Source organism: Macrosteles quadrilineatus, unplaced genomic scaffold, assembly GCF_028750875.1.
Source record: "Macrosteles quadrilineatus isolate MER2022 unplaced genomic scaffold, UCM_ALF_1.0 Scaffold_4__1_contigs__length_99947679, whole genome shotgun sequence".
Lineage (NCBI taxonomy): Eukaryota > Metazoa > Arthropoda > Insecta > Hemiptera > Cicadellidae > Macrosteles > Macrosteles quadrilineatus.
The window spans coordinates 86385679-86396244 of NW_026542597.1; positions in this window are offsets into that span (position 1 = coordinate 86385679).

The following is a 10566-nucleotide window of genomic DNA, read 5'->3' on the forward strand; positions in this document are numbered from 1 at the left end:
ACATTGCTGGATTAAGTAGAATACTGTCATTAAATACATTATAATAATCCCAGACATTCTTTCGACATTTGGTTTAACGTTTTTTGTGTAGGTTGAGTTTTACATAAAAGATTTAGCCAATCAGCCTAAGTTATTATATATGTTTGGTAGTAGGGACTCTATATGTAATCATATATGATACATAAACTCGTATTATCCAAAATATACTTTGGACAGAAGCACACTTTGAAAGCGCGTTGTTTCACTGTTTTTTTTTACATTTAAAACTTGCATACACTGATTCTCAGGTGGGTATCTATTTCACTAACCCCAGTCAATGGTTGTACTAAAAAGTGTTCTTGGGGAACTAGCTAGTAAAGTCCCTGAGGTTCCAAGTTCAAATCCTACCAATCACCAATGAATTTTATCTAAGTGATAATGCTGCCACTCCATCTAAACCTAGCCCCCTCTAGACCTAGCCCCCCTCTAGACCTAGCCCCCCCTAGACCTAGTCCCCCTCTAGACCTAGCCCTCCTCTAGATCTAGCCCCCCTCTAGACCTAACCCCCCTATAGACCTAGCCCCTCCTCTATACGTAGCCCCTCCCCTTAGACCTACCCCCATAGACCAGGCCCCCCTAGACCTAGCCCCCCTCTAGACCAAGCCCTCCTCTAGACCTAGCCCCCCTCTAGACCTAGCCCCCCTCTAGAGCTAGCCCCCCTCTAGATCTAGCCCCCCTCTAGACCTAACCCCCCTCTAGACCTAGCCCCCCTCTAGACCTAGCCCCCCTCTAGACCTAGCCCCCCTCTAGACCTAGCCCCCTCTAGACCTAGCCCCTCCTCTAGACCTAGCCCCCCCTAGACCTAGCCCCCCCTAGACCTAGCCCCCCCTAGACCTAGCCCCCCTCTAGACCTAGCCCGCCCCCTATACCTAGCCCCCCTCTAGACCTAACCCCCCTCTAGACCTAGTCCCTCACCTATACCTAGCCCCTCTCCTTAGACCTACCCCTCTAGACCTAGCCCCCCTCTAGACCTAGCCCCCTCTAGACCTAGCCCCTCCTCTAGACCTAGCCCCCCTAGACCTAGCCCCCCTCTAGACCTAGCCCGCCCCCTATACCTAGCCCCCCTCTAGACCTAACCCCCCTCTAGACCTAGTCCCTCACCTATACCTAGCCCCTCTCCTTAGACCTACCCCTCTAGACCTAGCCCCCCCTAGACCTCTAGCCCCCCTCTAGACCAAGCCCTCCTGTAGACCTAGCCCCCCCTAGACCTAGCCCCCCTCTAGACCTAGCCCCTCCTCTATACCTAGAAACTCCCCTTAGACCTACCCCCCCTAGACCTAGCCCGTCTTCTATACCTAGCCCCCCCCCCTCTAGACCTAGTCCCCCTCTAGACCTAGCCCCTCCTCTATATCTAGCCCCCCTATGGACCTAGCTCCCCCCTCTATACCTAGCCCCCCCCTCTTTACCTAGCCTCTCCTAGACCTAGCCTGAAGTAATGTGCTTAACAATTCCGGGCTAGAACCACGAGCCTCCACAATGGATATAATCTACCATTGATTTTGGATAGGAGATAAACTTCCGATAAGCAACAGATATGTCAAATTTGTTCACATGGAACTTGGTCGAATAAGCCATTTACATCCTGCTGTCTACATAATATTTTCTCTCTTAGTCTATATACTTTCACACCCAAGGTACATAATTTTGTTTACAGACATAAAAGAATCATTGTTTAGGTCCATAAATGTGGTTTAGTTTCCATTGGTTAGGTGTTACATATATGAAAACCTGCTAAAAATTACGGTAAACTGTGCAGTCACTTTGGCTTAACTAAAAATGTAGGTAGTGATTACGACAGAAATCTGAATCAGCACACTCTCAGCTTAATTCATCTACGTTAATTTTATTTCAAAACTAGCTACACATTTTACACAATGAAATCCTTACAGCCCTTCATAGTCAAAGTTGAACATAAAACATATAACAGTCACAAGATAGCTGAATACCCTCAGTATAATGGCAGAGGGTGGTTTAGGGGGGGGGGGGTATGTGAATAGAATGGGGGGGGGGTAGTAAAGGACACACGTAGCCCAAAGACGAGGCACGTATTCTGTTTGCCGCCACTTCTACGCTGCGATTGACACATTGGCCATTTGGGGACCGAGCTTTGCTTTGTGGTTTATGGTCGGTATTTTCAAGTGGATTATCTTACAGATAATGGTTTTATAGGATAAAAGAACGCTATGAAGAACGCAGACAGTTGGAGAAGCTATAATCACTCTGGTTTTTAACATAGGATCATAAATGTAAATAGATGAAAAAGGGATCCTGAAAAAAGATTATTTACTGGAATGTTTTATCTTACGAAGAGACCCGTGAGCAAAAACATTTTTTTAAGTGAACCATACTATTACAAGTTCTATAAGGTCGGAGACTCGTTTCCGAGGCAAAACGGTTAATACAATACCTTTTTAGTTTTCAAAGATTATGCTTGTAGGGGTATGAAACTACTAATTAACAATAAATAAAATATGTTACTTTTAAATCTATACAATAAAGATAGGTTTACATACCTCAGATAGTCAATTATCTAGGTATTAATATCAGGTTGCAATATAAAAAACTGTTTAAAATCCATTTTCATCAACTGTTTCGACTGTTGTTTACAATATTGACTGTGGTCAAACATTCAACGAAAAGGTCAGCTGTTGAAATTTAAATTTACTTTAAACTCGTTTTACAGAAAGTTAATGAGATCACTGAATCTTTAAAAGCGAGGTCTATCCCCATGTAAAATTTGTAGCCAGATTTTTTATCAAAACTGTTTTAGTTGATGTGAGCCACCTACAGATTGCGCTAATCTAAATTACTAAATTCTGTCGAGTACGCAAAAATTTGAACCAAGACAAACTTAGGGAATGACTTATGATGAGTTATAGCGAATGACCTAACAACCTGGTCATCAACAAAAAATAAAGTATAAAATATCATTTTAGACACTAGTGCATTCTGTGTCTGGCTCACACAACTACGTTCTTAAAAAAGATTTTACAGCTGGTCCATATAGATGAGAAGTCTACTTCAGTATCCAATAGTCGTTGATAAAACGCTAGGGGGTGAAGCCCTAAATATACCCTACTTTCTTGTTACCATTTGTCACTTCCCTTGATTGATAATCAATGCTTATAATATAAGCTTTAAAATAACACTACAATCGTTAAAATTGTGAATTGGGATGGCTGAAAGAAACCCTCTATTACGTATATAAAATGTAATAGATGGATAGATATATATGATAGACATCTGAGTCAGTTTTTATAGCAAACTTCACAAGAAAGGTTGTATGGCAAAAGATTTATTATAAACAAAGGTCTGGCATTGACGGCTGTCAGTGTTATCTATCCTGTGATTTATGCAGCAAACCAACCCGCAACTTGCTGTATCATTGTCACTGTGTTGATCTATGCGATCACTTTAGCAACTGCAAAACAATACTGTCGACTGAAGAGCTTGAAATCAACTGAATAAATAGGTTCTGAGGTTATTGATGCGATGAAATTGCTAGATAAATTTCTTCGCTGTTGGACACTAAACTACTTGTATAGTACATAATAATTTTAAAACAGACTAAAACAATGTCCATTCCGATTGGATTTATACTCAAATATTTCCTTAAAATTTTCAGATTTATTCAATATTCATAGTCCAGTCAAAATATCTATATATTAATAGGCAAGCATGAAAACCTTCTTTCTCAGCTCGTGTGCATAGCAGGGAAAATCTACTGATACTGTTAGAAAGATATTTTCCTGTAGTTGTGCATAATCTCTTCATAAACCGAAATAGGCTCAAAAATAAGCACAAAATATGAATATTAAATTTGAAAAATTAACATGGGGTTTTGGGTTGCCATTCTGTTGACGAAATAACAACGAAATATAAACAGAAAATCAAAACAAATGAAGGAAATTTCAATCACATTTACAGCGTGGGGTGAAAATAGAGAATACTGTACTATTACATATTATTTTTGGTCGAGTATTCGACCGCTGGACGATCTCTAGTATAAATTAATGACCCAACCCCTAAAAAAATCAAAAAGATTTGAAACTTTGCATACATATTTCTAGGTACTTGGGGAAGATTATTTTTTCGGAGGTTAAACATTTTTTTACCGGACTATCAAAGAACACTATATTATTTAACGAGTACTTTGCTTTGCTGCTATAAGGTGGGAAAAGTATTTTTTGTAAATATTATTAGTATAGTATGAAATGATTTTTTTTTATCTTATAAAACAATCTAAAAACAAGCAATTTGCATTAGCTTACTTTTTTCTCCATAGAATAGCATGGGATTTTAAATCGAACATTATTTTGGAACCTTTGGGCCCATTGAACGTAAAATGATCAACAATAATCAGAATTAAGAACTATTCATTCCAAACGTCCACAAAAATCGTACGACCATTATTTTTTGAGAGATTAAAATTGCCACTTACAATATTATTATTTTTTTGTGATAAAATAGTCGTGAATTGTCTTTCAAAATAGATTTATGTCCCAGCCAACATTACGTGTTAAAGATACGTCTTGACTGTAAACGTGTTGTCAGATTTGTGTCAAATAGACAGACGTGTCTCTGGATATTTCTGAAGTTTCAGTCACTTCTGGACTTCGTCCAAACGTCTAACACAAGTATTGTATAAATACACAAGTTCACATTACTAAACTAGCAGCTCAGCTTGGGACTATGGACAAAACACTTGTTTGATAGGCTTGAGAAATATTTTTGGTATTGTGAGTTTGGAAACTTTGAAGGTGTGATGAAAAGCACACCAAGAATAAGTGTAACTACCTCTGATTATTTCTTCTAATTTCGTCAACTATTTCACCCAGTGCATTGTTATTTATCAATCTATTTATAGCAATGTAAACCAATGGTATGAAAATAAACGATAACCATGACAAAAACAATGTTAGACCAATTTGAGTAACAAAATTGTGTTAAAAAGGTAAAACTTACTTTAACAAGCTAAATGCTTGCTAATTATTTAATATTTATTTTTATATGTAACAGATTTTAATAGACACACTGCCACAAAGTATACTTTTACGTAATACGTTGGTTTAAAATGGAGCCAGTTTTAAAATAACAAATACTGTTTACTTAAACAAGTAAACTACCCTGAGTCAATAGGGAAAATATTTTTTCAAATTTGCACTTTTGGCAGAAATGTCTTACTTACTTAATTAGAATACGTCGTCTTACGATTTGTTTTCCTGGGCGTTTTCTAAAAGGTTAATCAAATGCTGATCAAACAGATATGTTACAATGATTCCCATTGTGGGTTTATCTCCAAGGCAAAATAGCTCATACATTCACAATCTTTGATTCCAGTTAGTTGTCTTTGATGCGTAACTATAATTGCATATCAAAGGCATTTAAATCATCATGCTAACCGATCAATTTAAAGAGTTGTGATTTAATGAAGAGTAATTGCGTCTCTACTTTCATACTTTTCTCACTCAAGACACAAAAGTATTTTAAATACCCCGAAGAAATCAAATATAAAAATATGTTTATGTTTTACTGCATTTAATTCATTAATTGAGACCTTTATAAGTTAATTGGAAGTAGAACCCCATTGACAAGGACTAAGGGGTAAAAAAACTGAATTTGTTATTGAATCATTGAAAAGCAAATGCCATATTCTATGAAAGCAACTATAAAGATTGCAAATTTGAAAAACACTCAGAACAGTACAGTATTACACGACCTATTTTGCATTCGGAAATAGTATATTACGTTACTAGTCCTGAAAATAAGTGTTTACCGGACGAGTGTGGTTGTTCCCGTGCGAGACGAAGTCGAGTACGGGATTACCATACGAGTCCGGTACACACATTTTGGACGAGTTACGTACGATAGTTTACGCCATACTACTTAATCCGTACAAATCCTTATATATTTCCACCAACTAATGGACTAATAATCACTAGTCATAACCTCTGAGAGAGGTTATGTTTTTGTTTATAACCACTAATTGCCACGAAAATACAGGATAATCAGCTGATTGGTGTCCGGTAAAACTCATTGCAGAACAGTATTACGCAATGAAACCCCATTTGAATAAGCTGGCGGCAAACAGCTGTTTTCTGGACTAAATCCTTGCGTGGAAAGTTCATCAAAATAATGTAGTGTGGCGTAAAAATTAATTTACTATAGTGTTTAATTTGTTTAAGTTCATCGAACATATCAGGTGATCAATTGGATTCGTCTCCCTTATATTTTAGTCTGTCTTCTTGTTCGTCCCCTTCCCCTTTAATCCTCACTCCTCATCTCCCCCTTAAACCCCCATTCCTCTTCTCCCTCAATCTCTCAACCAAAACAGCATCTCAACAAGTACAAAGCTACTTACACAATGCAATAAGTGAGCTCAAAACAAAACCTCTCAGACCCTGCAGTGGTTCTTCAGCAGGACTCGAAGTTTATAGACCTGACTGTCTATATTTTAGACTTGGTAAGCTTGATGGTTTGATTTAAAGAGATAATTATCGGATTAGTTATTCAGGATAATAGATCAGATAGACAAATCCACAAGTTTTTATTTTCTTACACAGTTTATGAGCTCTTAGTTATAATATGCTTTTAAATCCTTTAGGCAAAACCTTACGTTAGCTTCGGAGCTACTTTTTTGTTACTAGGTCGAAAAATCTTACTAGGTTTTGGATTAATAGTCCATAGTAGAGTGGGCTATTGTCCATGATGGCTATCCTACTTATCCACCAACATTTATAACGTGCCAAATTAAACATTAAAAACAATTATATCATATTTTACGTTCCTTCACAATATTATCACATCGTAGCCATATTTTTTTAACTCTTTGCATTGCAATATTAAAATCTAGGTTGGGTTAAAACATCTCCATAGTATTTACTACTCTGAAATACACGTCCCTAAACAGTTTTATAGTTATGGTCAGTATTATAGTTAAAAACCTTATCATCCAATTGAGGTACTTATAAAATGTAAATCAGTAAAATACCGAATTTCTTATACGAACTTTTAGTAAACTTTTGAATAGAAAGGGCTGCTAGTTATATAAGCAGCATCTTTTGGTTATCTATCAAACACCACATTAAGATAAAGAAAAAATAAAACGTCAATAGTAATACAGTCTAAGAAAGTGTCTTAATATTTATAAAGGCTACATCTGATCCTAGATTTGACAACTTCGGTATCCTAATTCAATGATAGTACTCAATTAGTTGGTCATATCGTGAATCTAAGTACCTAACTTAGAGAACTTTCCATTGTTGAGAATTCAGGTAGAACCAGTTTAATATTGTTTACAACTTAGGAGTGACATCCTGAACCTAATAAATCAGGCTTTAAACCTTTCATTGAGGCCTGGTATTGAATGTATATATATATTGAGTGTATATAATCAATGGTCTCACCCTACTTATTACGAAGTTTCAGGCCCAAAGTAAACACTCGTGACGTGGTCTTGACAAGGCGTTGATTTATACGACGCTGCTTAAAGGAATAAATTATTTCTCTTTATTATCACAGGAAACTTCAAAGCGAACTTTCAATCTTACGAACAAGCTCGTTAGATTTATAAGTCCTTTCAATTTCATAAAACTTTACTTATGGAAAGTTTAATTTATCAATTCGTACAATGTGTATTTTGGTCACATGCTGTGCAAATAATGGGAAACAATGTCACGATAATTTAGTAAACATTTTTCAATTAAATAGGTTATTAAATAATTTTGCCATTTTTTATGTGATGACAAACTGGACCCAGCTGTTCCTGATCATTGGGCTTTAAATAAATGAGCCTGACTAATGAAACCGCTGATCTTAGTCAGTAACAAAGCTACACAGATCATCACACACCATTCTACACTCATCCTTCATTCGTATTTGGGTTAAAATACGCTCCTAGGTGGCGTCCCCATCTCAATGATTGATAATTGATCATTGATAATTGAAGACATTACACCTTATACATACATTCATGTATACATTATACATAGGTTATATATACATACATATACATTATACATAGAGTGGTGTGATGGCTAGTGAGAATATTAATGGCACAATGGTTGATTGGTGATTTTAGTTTACATGAATTAGGTTCTGTGTATTTTGACGCACACTGTATATTAACTGAAAATTAACGACACAATATTTTACTGACTTTTTTGTTGGGAAACTTGTTACTTTAGTACTTTTTTAATCATTAATAACCAAAGATTAATGATAAAATCTAAACTGCACTGATAAAGTAACAAACAACTATACAGGTGAAATGTTACTGCCTTTTCTAAATGACTAATTTGGTGGTTCCGAGCCTAAGAATCAAACAAAGCATCAAAAAGTTTAAACTGGATGAAATATTGAAACTACCCCAGAAACTGTCTACTATAGTAATATTTTCCTAAAATGTTATTGGACTTGGGAATATCTAAAGCCGATCCAGAGTTTTATTAGGTGTACTTGAAAATCAATCAATCAATTAATTATTTAAGATGTGGACGCCACTATGTGCGTATCCTAACCGAAATCTCAGTGAAGGGTGAGTGTATCATAAGTGGCGCGATCTTGTAGTCTTGTTAGTGACTGAGGCCGACATATTCCTTAGACACAGCCGTTAATTAATAAATAGTCAAATTAAAAAAAGTACTTACAAAAGCCGTTCACCCACACCTAAACAAAGGTAAGCGGCAAATTGAGTTTTTGAAGTCCTACCTGCAAACAAAAAAAAGTATTAGAGAGGTCCATCCAAATTTAAACTATTTCATATTATATAAACTAAATTAAACTCATTCCGTCTGTTTCTGTGATATATTACAAAAGCAGCTAGAGTAGGGTTAAACATGTTTATTAATACAGTGGTTAAATCAATGCTGGGCCATTAGTTCAACTAAACATAATTTGCACACTATTCACGTGAATAACTCGTTATTCTACAAGTAGTTGTATAGAATTAAATCAACGATAATATTCAATTCCTCTACGAAATCATACATTATTTATTCTTGGCAACACATTTCCATAGTCATAAACTTGGCCTTTTTCTTTTTGATTATGTTCATTCCTAAACGTGTTTAAGTACTGTACAATTCATGGGATTTTCATATAATTTAACATGAAACTTGTTTCTGTGATTAATTCCCTCATTGATTGTTGTATTTGAAAAGAAATTATGTTATTTTATTTCTTAATTTTTATTTATTCTTCTAATAAAGTAATTGATTAACTGACTAACTTCAATACACATAAATGTATGCATAAAATCATTTAGGGGGTTAAATTGTAGTAATTAAAAGTTTTTTTTGTAATCTCACTAATTTTATTTTGTAAGTATATGATATATTGTACCGTTATACCTTACAGATTAATATAAGTAGTCTGACATTCATAGGCTTACAAACGTCCCTTCTCGGGTATTAATAGATTTCCACTTAGACCGAGCGGAAGAAGTTAAAGGACTCGGCATGCAATTACAAGTTTAGTCAAAGGCTATTAAATTCACAGAACTGAAATTGAATTCCTACTTCTCAATGACGTAATGGTCACAGAACGTTCCAGTAGGACTATTTACTTGTAACTCATTGTTGTAGGGTAATTCTATATCATAGCCAAATTCATAATTTGACATTCTTTAGTGCCATAGAAATTAAATGGGGACTTCCGTATCTGTTGGCACAAACAACCGAATGAAAATATCGATCGATGTATCGATTATTCGATATATCGAATGAAACAATCGAACAATCGATATTTTGTATCGATATGTGTAGAACAATAACGAATGTGTTTTTTTTTAGGACGGTAGGCAAGAGTCCGACTTCACGTGAGGCTAAGACCTAGGGGTTGCAGCATTATCACTTGGATAAATTCCATTGGTGATTTGGCGGGATCTGAACCCCAGACCTTAGGAACCGAAGTACCACGCTCTACCTCATCACCAGGTTTGTCGCACTATACCAGATCACTCCCCCACAATCACATTATAACAGAATGTTGCAGGAAATATTTTTGTGAAAATCAAAACAATTGAAAATCCGCTTTAGTCTGCAGGTTTGCTGTGGGGGTATTTTCGCTATTGTATTCTGTGATGAAATGTTAACTGATTCTACTCCTAATTCTACCCACCTTATCATGTTAGTCCACACCCACCCTAATACCACATTCTGAGTCTCGCACGCGATTGGAGTATCATCAACATTAGCAGTGGCTTCAAATAAAAATACCCTTCTAGATGTGTAAAACCATCAATTTGCATGTTTTGTGACATAATCAATTTAATTTACGGATGTGATTTTTGAAGTTCTTGGAAGTATAGGTATGAAAGTGGACCCAGCTGTCACGGGTAGACCCTTACTGCGCCAGTACTAAATAATCCCTCTCTAGCAAACACCCGTACTGCGCCAGCACTAGTCCAGGTAGGCGAGGGGGCGCCTTCTGGTTAATCTACCCATTGGAATTTGGGATGTAAACAAACCACACACCCTTACGCACCATTGGTATTGCGAATGTAAACAAACATCACAGCTTTCGTTA